Source organism: Hyperolius riggenbachi, chromosome 4 (assembly GCF_040937935.1).
Source record: "Hyperolius riggenbachi isolate aHypRig1 chromosome 4, aHypRig1.pri, whole genome shotgun sequence".
In the NCBI taxonomy this organism is placed as follows: Eukaryota; Metazoa; Chordata; class Amphibia; order Anura; family Hyperoliidae; genus Hyperolius; species Hyperolius riggenbachi.
In genome coordinates, this window is record NC_090649.1 from 479,049,285 (window position 1) to 479,062,050 (window position 12,766).

Genomic DNA, 12,766 nt, shown 5'->3' on the forward strand with positions numbered 1-12,766 from the left:
TTTCTGTTTTTCCATTTTTCGATTTACAGTGGATATTCGGAAAATGGGAAATACTCAGTAGAATTGGACCAATCATCGAAAATCAGAAAGCCTAGGAAATTTTAGGCCAATCGGAATATACAAAAACACTTGGTAGTATCCAATTCTTTTGGTTGACCTACAATTACCACCACAATCCGATTTCCGTTTTAAAAATTCTGCATTCTCTCATTGGTTGAATGCTTCTGCGGGCTCTGCTTGGCCTAAAATGACAGAGTTGCGGTAAATCGGATTTCCGTGGAAGCTGGTTTCCAATTGGAGAATCGTAAATTTCCTTTCTGCCAGAAATTTCTGACCATCCCTACTGCTGATTCTCTGTCTTTAATACTTTTAGCCATAGACTCTGAATAAGCATGCAGCAGATCAGGTTTTTCTGACTGAAGTCTGACTAGATTAGTAGCATGCTTGTTTCAGTTGTGTGATTCAAACACTACCGAAGCCAAAGAGATCAGCAGGATTGCCAGGCAACTGGTATTGTTTAACCTCCCTGGCGGTCTATTAAGACACCGCTGTGCAGCGGCATCCTCCCACGCCCTCCAATCGCCTCTGGCGATCAGCGCAAACAGGAAATCCCGTTCAGAATGGGATTTCCTGTTTGGCTTCCCCCGTCGCCATGGCAATGATCGGGATGACATCACCGACATCATCGACGTCGTGACGTCAGAGGGAGTCCCGATCCACTCCACAGCGCTGCCTGGCACTGATTGGTCTGGGGGGGGCCCTCTAATGCGGCGGGTAGCGGCAAATCGGCGGCGAGCAGCGGCGATCGAGCTATGCACGCAGCTAGCAAAGTGCTAGCTGTGTGCAACAACAAAAAATGTCCAAATCGGCCCAACAGGGCCTGAGCAATTCTCTGCGGTGGCTTAGCCCATGCTCAGCACGGCTTACCGCCAGGGAGGTTAAAAGGAAATAAATATGGCAGCCTCCATATCCATCCTGCCCTTTGATACAAAGACATCCCTTCCCTGCATGTCTTCTTGTCACATATGCGCTTTGCGCACCCTTTTCTTTTCTGACGGGTCCTCTCAGCGGCGTCTGTCCAACAGTCGAGATGAAGCTTTTGTGAACGAGTTTACCAGGACTTACAGTGAAGCCCCTTTTAGAAGGCATGTCGGTGGAATGTCACGTCACGTGTCTGGCAGATGGAGTAGAGCCAGAGAACTGGAAGTTTATCACAGTTTTCTGGATCTGTGATATCTGCTGTTCTTTATACGGAAGATCATTACAATTTGTTACACTCCCCAGCTGTCATGCCTTGAGCAGACATTGTGCCAGGTTTAGGGGGCACAGCTTGCGTTGCCTAGCAACCAGCAGGGAAAGGGGATGTCTGATGCTTTGTCTCCGCTAGTTATAGCAGTGAAGGCAATATCATAGGAAACTGTAATGGGATTAATTCTGTTTAGTGCTGGCTGTCAGTCTAGGCCTCGCCTCTGAGCAGAATATATTAATGTCGTCCTCTTGATCATACAGCGATGACTCTGAGGAATGGTAGAGAGGATAAAATCCATTCTATGCAGAGTTTAGGGATGAGCGGGAACTCCACTGGCAGGCTCGCGAGAATTTCCTCGAACTTCAGGTGGATCTGCAAATTTTCACCAAAACAGTTCTGCGAATATGGATACGGGTAGCAGGAAAAAAGGGCTCCGCCATAGACTTTAATGCAATTATTGTTAATACGGCGAAAAAAGCAGAAAAAAGGGCGCCGTGATAAATATGGTTAACACCATTAGAACATTATTTTTTTAAGTATGCTATCGTTTTAGAAGCTTGCAACGTTATGGTTTTTGTCATATTATTTTGTTTATATGTACACATTTTACGTTATCAAAAATATTAGCGTTACTATGTGTAAAAGGTTGTTTCTGCAGAGGGAGTGGTTAGGGTTAGGCACCACCAGGGCGAGTTAGGGTTAGGCACCACCCGGGCACCGGTTAGTTTTCGGCAACACCGGGGGGTGGTTAGGGTTAGGCACCACCAGGGGAGTGGTTAGGGTTAGGCACCACCAGGGGAGTGGTTAGGGTTAGGCACCACCAGAGGAGTGGTTAGGGTTAGGCACCGTCAGGGGAGTGGTTAGTTTTAGGCACCACCAGGGGAGGGTTCTGTGTGAGGGTAGGGTTGGGTTAAGCTGTATTCTTGAATTACGTAACGATTTTTAACGTTAATATATTTTCGTTCTTATATCTCGTCTGTTTTTACAACGGTATTTATTCGCTAACAAAGCTTAGCACAGATGTTTATCGTTATCAGATATCGTTGATAACTGGCGCCATTTTGTTATCAACTCGGGCCCTTTTTTCACGGCGTCCTTTTTTCATGCACACTGGATACGGGAATAGGGGATGCGCAATGGAGTATAAAACGATAAAAAAGAGTTTAAAGTAGACCAGAGATCTTGTAAACTAAAGATTTCATGCTTACCCAGGGCTTCCTCCCGCCCCATAAACACGTCTGAGTCCCACGCCATCCTCTCGCCAACTGCCATTCATCCCTGAGTCCCACGCCGTCCTCCTGCGGTCTGCCGTGATCAGCCCTGGTAATTGCTTCAGTCGGATCAAATCTGGGTCTCCTGCACATGCCCGGACCTCCCTCACATGCGCAGTAGACCCGGACTGACATGATTGAGCCAGTTATCAGTGCTGAGTGTGGCTGAACGGCAGACCACGGGAGGACGGGACGTGTTTATGGGGCGGGAGGAAGCCCCAGGGAAGTATCTAATGTTTAGTTACAAGATCTCTGGTTTACTTTAGAGTGTGCTTGAGACGCTTATAATGGGGTTATTTATACTTACCTGGGGCTTCCCCCAGCCTTATGAGGTGTGCAGTAACTGCTGCATACTGACACACAGGCAACCCTGCAGGAAATCCACTGCTGTTTCTGGGGAATTTTGAGCATTTTCACTGCCGATGTGTGGTAAATTTATTTATCTATTAACCGCATTTGAAAAACATTTTTTCCTATCGTAAAAATTTAAAATTGATTTTCTCAAATACTACAAGGTCTTTTTGAAAGTTTTGTTTTTCCCTTGTTCCCACTGTTCTCCTTAGCATACCAATTGTGCAGATGCCACTCCTCCACAAGCCCGCACCTGCCCACCTTCCCCTGCCATGTGAATTACTGGAGGCTACTGAGGCCCCTTTTACACTGTTTTGCCGCAGGGTAACGCTCAACCAATGTAAGTCTATGGTGCATTTCATACATGGCACGGTGCGATTCAGTGCGCTGAAAGTCTCCAATTTGAAGCGCGGGCAACAGCGTGTAAGCGATCATGTTGGGCGGTGACCAGAAGTCATGTAAGTCTATGGGGATGCAGCTTTATTAAACAGTTCGGCGTTTGCGTTGCGGCGCACATGCACGGCAGCGGATTTTTTTTTCAATAAACTTCCGTGCAATTCTTATTTAGGCCACAGGAAGTGTGCGCTAGAGAGCTTCCCTTTCTGCTTGGCTTGCAACCAGAAGGGAGATTACTGCGTATTACCGTGGTAATTTCCGAAGGCTATTTTTAGCATTGCCATGCGATGATGTAAAGATTTCCTGCTATGCTGGCAGCAAGGAACTAGAGCACCCAGGTAGGAGCTAGCCAACCTGGAATTTTAGATTAACTTTTGAAATTGTACTGTCATACATACAGTGTACACACAGTAAAACAGATCAGGACCCCCTATAGCAGGGGTGCCCAATAGGTCAATCACAATCTACTGGAAGATTGCAACCATCTATTTGGTAGACCTGGTCCCATTAAATTTTGCGGCCGGCAGCTGTAGAACGCGCTGCGTCCCATCAAATTCTGCTGCCGCTGGCCAGTTGGAAGGCGGGGAGGAGAGAGGCAGCATGGCTGAAGAGAGGCCTGGGTCGGTTCTGCCATGAGACATCATGGCTGGAGGCAGCACCGGGCACAACACATACACGCATGCACTCACTCACGCTGCCCACCAGAGTTCTCCCTCAGCTGCCAACATGCTCATCTGCCCTGCAGCTTAAAAAGGGGAGACCGGGACGAGCACCAGACACCGCCACTGGAGCTGGAGGGAGGTAAGTGATTATATTAATGGCACTGGGGCACCTATCCCTAGCTACCTATATGGGAAGGACCTATACTTAGCAAAGGCACCTATAGCTAGCTACCTATACTGAAGGCACCTATACCTAGTGAAGGCACCTATATCTTGCTACCTATACTGAAGGCACTTATACCTAGTGAAGGCACCTATACCTTGCTACCTATACTGAAGGCATCTATACCTAGCTACCTATACTGAAAGCACCTATACCTAGCTATACCTAGCTATCTATACCAAAGGCACCTATACCTAGCTACCTATACTGGTGGCACCTATACCTAGCTACCTATACTGGAGGCACCTATACTTGGCTACCTATATTGGAGGCACCTATGCCTGGCTACCTATACAGGGGGCACCTATACTTAGCTAGTTATCCTGGCGGCACCTATGCCTGGTTACCTATACTGGAGGCACTGTACCTGGGGGCTGTTCAGGACAATGGGGGGGGGGGGGGGGATTCTGCTACATTTGAAATGCTGGTAGATCCTGGACTCAGCAAATTTTAAAAGTAGCTCGCAAGCCGAAAAAGTGTGGGCACCCCTGCCCTATAGCTATACAAATAGACTCTCTTCTCCCCCTTCCCTTCAGCTGCCGGCTGTGTCCCGCCACAGTGTCCTATCTCCGTCTCTCCCGTATAGTTACCTTTCCTTAAGGCACGTACATACTGCAGCTAACGACGGGTCCGTCAGACCCTCCCGCTGGGCGGGTGTTCTGCCGACAGTAGCACGTGTGTAGTGTGTACGCGCTGTCAGCAGACTGATAAGGCTGTTTCTGAACGATACGCTTACAGGACCCGTCGTTAGCTGCAGTATGGTGTGTGTACGCGCCTTTAGCAGTCTTCTACGTCCTTGAATCTCCCGGGCCTCTTCTATGCCCCCACCCCTTAGTGTCAGAGTGGAGGAGAGGTGGCAGATAGCAGAGTGTGCAGGAGAGAATCCATTATGAGGAAGTGCAGGACATTTAGCTACTCATCTCCGGCTCTGATGATTGCCAAAGGGGCTCGTGTAGCACTGCAACTGACAGGCCCCTGACTTTGTTTGGGCCCCATTAGGAGTACCTTCTCCACCACCCTGAAGGCGGCCCTGGTCATATGCACCAAACAAAGGGTAGTCTTAGCTAGGGCTTTATTATGAGCTCTGGTGGTCATGGTGGAACAAGAAATTTAGGACAGGAATAAAAAGCATGCTCTGTATAAGGAGCCCTGCGCTACACCATACACAAACAGTCCAATAATAAGTTGAAGCTGCCCCTTCTGGTCACACCTTATGATACTCTAAAAAACAGAAGGTAAGCGCTACACAACTGAGTCCATGTGAGATAAAATTTGCAAAAAAAGCATCAATTGCAAAAGTCCACATCCAATGACAGCATAAGGCAATAACTTCTTATCTTCCTCTATCCTTCACCAACACCCGGTGTGCTGACACTCACCAGACAATAAGACCTTAACTAGGTCTATCAGCGCTTTGGGACACTTCGGGCCGTCCCCCACCACACCGAACTGCTGTGTGTCACCACCGGAGCTGTGTCTCCTTTAACTGTCCTTCTCACTAGATGCCGACCTCCTTGCTCTTGTCACCTCAAAGCAAATGCCTCACATAGTGTAAAACCAGCGTTGTTTATTTGTATATAAAAAAGATTGCACTTACAAATTTTCTTCTTTAAAAAAGGCACAGAGTTATTTCTAATACGGGCTCTCCCCCGTTTTGTTGGGCCCCGGCTGGCACTTGTAGTCCCTCTGCTGTGTCCGATACGGCGTGCACTACCGTTATCCCCACCGCTCAGGATGCCGCTCTGCCCTCGTGGTAGCTGTTACTTCCGCGTCAGTAACCCCGCCTTACATGTTTCGTCATAGTGACTCATCAGAGGCTAGGGGGACTGCGCAGAAGAACAGCCTTTTATGCGGAAAAACACCCACCTCCCTCTTACCAGCACCAAGCTGTTCCCAAGTGCTCCCCTCCTCCCCCCGTGACGAAAGCCATAGAGCTTCTGATTACCGCCCCTCCTACTCCTACGTAGAACGCCGGCTGATCACATGTCAGCCGCTGCGTTCCATCAGTGCGCTCCATCCCACCGCTCTATATGCCACCAATGGGAGCAGCACCGCTGCCGTCCATCCGTACGCTCCGCCATACTACTTTATGTACTGTAGGTAGGAGCTCCATCCAATCCCCATGCTCTCCACGCAATGTGTCCTATACAGGGCGTTACAGGTGAGGGGATTAATTTTAAAGGGAAAAAAACATCTGTCCACACGATCCTGAACTTTATTAGCCCCAGCTAACTATATTGCCTTGCCCAACAGAACAGAGAAAACTCCGCTTACACTAAAAAGTTATAAAAATAAAAATAAAATAATATAAAATAAAACTGGGGATAAGAAACATACAGTAATTTCGAATCCAGATCAGTAAGATTTCAATCTATTCCCCCAAGAAACACTTGATATCTACATCAATATTCAACCCCCCTGGAGTTAAGGTACCCAGATCATAAATCCATTTGGTTTCCTCCTGAGAAATAGATCTCAACCTATCACATCCCCTACAATTTGGCACCAATTTATATATACCACATAAAGATAACAGACTTACATCACACGAATGCATTTCTCCAAAGTGAGCAGATAAACTTCTTAATGTTACGTGTGTGTTCCCCCATCCGCTCCCTGAGGGTGCGTGTGGTACGACCCACATACTGCCACCCGCAGGGGCACCAGGCCAGGTACACCACGTAACGGTCATTACACGTTATAAATTGTTTGATCTTAAAAGATTTACCATTGGCAAAGGAAACAAAATTATCCACCTTTTTAGGGCTACCTTCCCTGCATGCCTTACAGGCCCTGCACGGGACAAACCCTGGTCTTTGCCATTCTTTAGGAATCAGATTAGTCCTAGGTGGATCCACGCAACTTGGTGCTATCATATTTCTCAAATTCCTAGCCTTTCTATATATAAATTTAGGTTTTTCCGGAACAATACCCATCAAAATAGGATCCGTTTTCAATACCCCCCAGTGCTTCCAAATTATGCCTTGTAGGCATTTATATTGGTCACTAAAACTGGTGATAAATGAACACTCATATTTATTAGAACTATCCCCATTTTTGTGTCCATTAATCAATTCTGTCCTATTTATTTTACTTTACCTCCCCGATTTCCCTCTCCAATTCCCAAGCCCCATACCCCTTCTCTTCAAACCTTTGTTTTAACACCAATGATTGAGCCTCATAATCATCAACCTCTGTACAATTCCTGCGGAGACGCAGAAACATGTAAGGCGGGGTTACTGACGCGGAAGTAACAGCTACCACAAGGGCAGAGCGGCATCCTGAGCGGTGGGGATAACGGTAGTGCACGCCGTATCGGACACAGCAGAGGGACTACAAGTGCCAGCCGGGGCCCAACAAAACGGGGGAGAGCCCGTATTAGAAATAACTCTGTGCCTTTTTTAAAGAAGAAAATTTGTAAGTGCAATCTTTTTTATATACAAATAAACAACGCTGGTTTTACACTATGTGAGGCATTTTCTTTGAGGTGACAAGAGCAAGGAGGTCGGCATCTAGTGAGAAGGGGAGGTTTTTTTTGCAAATTTTATCTCACATTGACTCAGTTGTGTAGCGCTTACCTTCTGTTTTTTAGAGGAATAAAAAGCATGTCACGTAAAGCGATAACATGCCAATAAATCTCTGCTACAAATTGTCTACTCTCAGCTATTTTCTTGTGAAAAGTATTCTCTCTATATGAACTGATAGTCCCCATGCAATTCAGCTGCAAATCACTATTAATAGACAGATTTCAATTTGGCTCTTATTTTATATAGAGAAGCATCTTCAGTAGAAAATCGTTTGGAATAACCGATTAAGCAGCAATTTTTTGCCACTTTAATGCTCATTTGCCTAACTCTTTTCAGCTGTGTAAGAAGATAAAAAAGTTTTATTTGGTGCTGTCTCTGTCCCTGATGGAAAGATCCTGGCAGGGTAGCAGGAAATGTTGTTGGCTGTGGCTAATAAACGATTTGCGCCCATGGGTGCTAATGCAAATAACTTTGATACGGTGCCCAAAGCAGAAATGTGGACGCCCAATAAATATCGTTTTCAACATTAGAACATTAAAGTTTTTGAAATATGTTAACGTTTTAAAACTTGCAACATTATAGTTTTTGTAATATTATTTTGCTTGTCTGTACAAATTATACGTTATCAAAGATTTCATCATTTGTACCGTATGTAGGGTTACAGAGTAGTTGCTGTTTTTTTATGCTGTATTATTACAGCATTTATGAAATAAAGAGACGTTGCAAATAATATCCGTTGAGGGTTGAGTCCTACATGGGAGTGTTTGCATGTTTAGGGTTACAGACTACCCAGCAAGCTCATGGTGGTGAACCAGAACTCCAACAAATTTTACGTTTGTAAGGATTTTGTGCACAAGGGAACGGTTAGGTTTGGCATCAAGAAGGGTGTTTGTGAGCGGGGAGGGGAGTGGGGGGGGGGGTTAGGTGAGTAGGGTTAGGTGCAACCAAGGGGGGTGTCTTAGTATTAAACACCCCCGATGGGGTCTTAGAGTTAGGCACCAACAGGGGAGGTGGGGGTGTCTTAGGGTTAGGCACCACCAGGGGACTTTAGGGTTTGGCACCACTAGTGGAGGTCTTAGGTTTAGGCACCACCAGGGGAGGTCTTAGGGTTAGGCAACACAAGGGGAGGTTTTAGGATTAGGCACCACCAGGGGGGTTTTAGGGTTAGGCACCACTAGCGGAGGTCTTAGGATTAGGCACCACCAGGGGGGTTTTAGGGTTAGGCACCACTAGCGGAGGTCTTAGGATTAGGCACCACCAGGGGGGTTTTAGGGTTAGGAACCACTAGCGGAGATCTTAGGGTTAGGCACCAACAGGGGAAGTTTTAAAGTTAGGCACCACTGGGGGGGGGGGGGGGGTGTTAGTGTCAGGCACCACCAGGGGGGGGTCTTAGGGTTAGGCACTACCAGGGGGGGTCTTAGGGTTAGGCACCACCTATTTTACTGCAGCTTGGTGACTTCGGCCAATAGAAAGTTGATACAAATGAGGTAAGTAGTTTGTACAGCCTTAATGGCATAAGTAGAGTTCTTTAACATCAGGACATTTTTTAGAGGATCTCATCCTTGTGGCTCTATTACAAATATAATTGTAAATTAGCTTCAGTCCAGAATAACCTGTTTTTGTGTATCGTGTTGGTCTTGGTTATCGTAGAATATGAATTTCTCTTGGGGCCGAGACAGATAGACTTTGGTCATATTTGCTGAGCATACACATCAATACTCTCAGCAAATATTACTGTCCGCAATCTTATCTCAGGAGACCAATAACTACTGACCTGTGGTCAAAGAGCGATTGCATAGATTGCTGACCCATAGATGAACGGCAGGACAGGGAGTGAGGAGTCAAGAATCCAGCGCTATCATTCATAATCACATCATTTAACCAATAACTGGCAATGTGTTAGCACAGCACTTTCTATGATTGGAGGTCAGAAGGTGAGCATAGGAAGACCACATCTCAAAAAAGGAGTTACAAATTGCCCAGCAAGCTCATGGTGAACCAGAACTCCCAGGAGTGTGTGGCTGCTTTCACATCCGGACGTTGCTTTTTATGCAACGTTAAGGTGGCACAACGTGCCCCTAACGCAACGCTTGGTGGTGTTGAAGTTGGACGTTATATAGAGCTGCGTTATGCATCTCTTGGTGCGCCATTTTCGTTCCATGCTGATAGAGCGAAAATGGCGCATGCATCAATTTTTTTAAAAAAAACAAACATTACTGAGCATGTGCAAACATTCTAACGCAGCTAAATACAAGTATAACGCACAGCATGCTGCACTTTCATTTAACGTCCTGCATTATACTCCAACGCAACGTGGGCACTGTGAACAGCCCATTGATTTTTCATTGCTGTGAGTTGTTCTGCGTTATGGGCTGCTGTAACGTGCGACTTTAACGTCCTGATGTGAAAGCTGTCTAAAGGGCTAAGAGAGACCAAAAATCCTCCTTACTAAAATGTGATGCATAACAGAAGTTTGCCTTCTTAAAGGAGAACTGGAATAAGAGGAATACGGAGGCTGCCATATTTATTTCCTTTTAATCAATACCAGTTGCCTGGCAGCCCTGCTGGTCTATTTCTCTGCAGTAGTATATGAATAACACCAGCAACAAGCATGCAGCTAGTCTTGTCAGATCTGACTTTAAAGTCTGAAACACCTGATCTGCTGCATGCTTGTTCAGGGGCTATGGCTAATAGTATTAGAGGCAGAGGATCAGCAGGACTGCCAGGCAACAAGTATTGCTTAAAAGGAAATAAACATGGCAGCCTCCATATACTTCTCTCTTCAGTTGTCCTTTAAAACAGAACGTATTTGCGATTATCCAGGTTGGAATGAGCTCTGAGTTCTCCCACAATGCATCACTGCTGGATATGCAAATCATTCTTTGTTATCCCTGTAAGCTAACCACACCTCCAGAACCACTGGAATGCAACCATGTGTCAGCTAAGCTTGTTAATTGTACATAGCCACAATAATCAACATGCATACATACTGTTTCGGAGTGGTTGATCCCATCAGTGCATGGCATGGATTAATGTGGCTCTATGGGGTAGGACTCGAAACACCCAGAGAGTGTATAAGGGGCTGAAAGAGATCAATAAGCCTCCTCCTTACCTCCTTGCATACTGCAATGCATGCCGGGAGCTGTAGTTTTGTATATCTCCCCAGCGGGAGATGTACTCACATCAGTGTACTCAGAGGCGTATCTACAGGGGTGCAGGTATGGCATGTGACATGGGCGCCTCTTACTGGGGGTGCTGCTCTGTAGCATCCCTGGTGTTTTCCATACAGATTCTAGTTTTTATCTGGGGGGATATTCTGCTGACTGGTTACATCTTTTAGTGGAATAAGCTGCCCAACTGTTATTTGGGGGATATGCATAGGCTGACCTGTTGCCATATTCCATTGTTATAGGCCATGCTTCACTTCAACTAACACACAAACAATTTAATCGAGACTACACGTTAAATATTTGGAGGGGTGCCTCCCCCCACCATCCCCGTCACGGGGGTGAATTTTAATGTTTGCCATAGGCGCTATTTTCCTTAGATACGCCTCTGAATGTACTACAGCTCCCGGAATGCATCGAGGCATTGTGGGCGGAAGCAACTTCCAAAGGTGGAATATTTGAACTGCTGCTCTTTTGGACGTTGATGGTGCACTCCACATGGATGGCGGGGGGGGGGGGGGGAGGGGTGCTACAGGAGTGGCCCCACATAGGTAATACATTGCGCTCTATGCTCTACCTAACCCCCCGCTGAGGACTACATCTCCTCAGCGGGAGATGTACTCACATCAATGTACTCAGAGGTGTATCTACAGGGGTGCAGGTATGGCATGTGACATGGGCGCCTCTTACTGGGGGCGCTGCTCTGTAGCATCCCTGGTGTTTTCCATACAGATTCTAGTTTTTATCTGGGGGATATTCTGGTGACTGGTTACATCTTTTAGTGGAACAAGCTGTAAAAAAAAGTTTGATGAGTGCTCACAGGCCAGTGCCATTTTAGGGATACCTGCATTTTAAAGAGACACTGAAACCTCTTAAAATTCTACTTTTTATTCAATATTTAACTTCAGCACTTTCATCTCTGCTAAAACTCTGCATCCCCGCAGCAGAACACTGTTTGCAAACCCCCCAAATGCCAGGCAAAAATCCACGACTTTCTTGGTCGTGGATTTTGTTGCCCGGGGAGGCGGAGCTTTGAGCTGCAGCTCTGCCTCCATTCACGTCAATCCCGCGGATCTCCACCTCTCCCCCGCCCCCCTCTCAGTAAAGGAAGACTGAGAGGGGCGGGGAGAGGCGGCAATCAGCGGGGATTGACACGCATAGAGGCAGAGCTACAGCCCTAAGCTCTGCCTCTATGATGAAGCGCTCCCCTCATTTTCCCACGGGGATTTGGGGTGTTTGCAAACAGCTTTCTGCCGCAGGGATGCAACGTTTTAGCAGAGCTGAAAGTGCTGAAGTTAAATATTGAATAAAAAGTGGGATTTTAGGAGACTTTGGCGTGTCTTTAAAGGGGTTCTCTTGCCTATATAAAAAAAACAAAAACTGACATTTACCTGGGGTTTCTGTCGGCCCCCTGCAGCTGTCATGTCCTGCGCCGTCCTCCTACGATCTTCCGTTCCCCGCCGTCGTCACCAGTCTAATTATTCGTCTAATTAGACGAATAGAACTGTGGCTGCGCGGCCACGTGTGCACGCTCTTGCACGCGTCATCAGGAGCTTACTGCGCAGTACAAGAAAACTTCGTACTGCGCCTGTGCAGTAAGCTGCCGATGACGCGCAGAGTTCTGTTCATCTAGTTAGATGAATAATTAGACTGTTGCCGGCAGCGGGGAATGGAAGATCGTAGGAGGACGGCGTGGGACATTACAGCTGCTGAGGGCCGACAGAAACCCCAGGTAAGTGTCAGGTTTTTTTTATATAGGCAAGAGAACCCCCTTTAAAATATAAGAATACAAACTTACATTTTAAGCTACGGGCTAACGGATTTCATTATTGCCTTCCAGGCAACTGGTTCGTAGCGATGAGCACGAATTTCCCAAAATCGTAATTTTACATCGTAATTTGCAAAAACGTAATGTGAAAC

At 46.6% G+C, this 12,766-nt stretch overlaps 1 protein-coding gene across 3 annotated transcripts in view; it reads left to right on the forward strand.

Moving 5' to 3' along the window:
• The window catches only part of LOC137571009 (potassium channel subfamily K member 2), a 214,511-nt gene that overhangs the window by 103,860 nt on the left and 97,885 nt on the right, over positions 1–12,766 (forward strand). The window contains exon 1 of one of the 3 annotated variants that reach the window (XM_068279703.1): positions 1,529–1,615. The exons of the other annotated variants lie outside the window; for them this stretch is intronic. The gene's annotated coding sequence lies outside the window, so the exon portion shown is untranslated. Of the gene's footprint in view, positions 1–1,528; positions 1,616–12,766 lie in introns of those variants that run through there. 3 annotated transcript variants of the gene reach the window in all.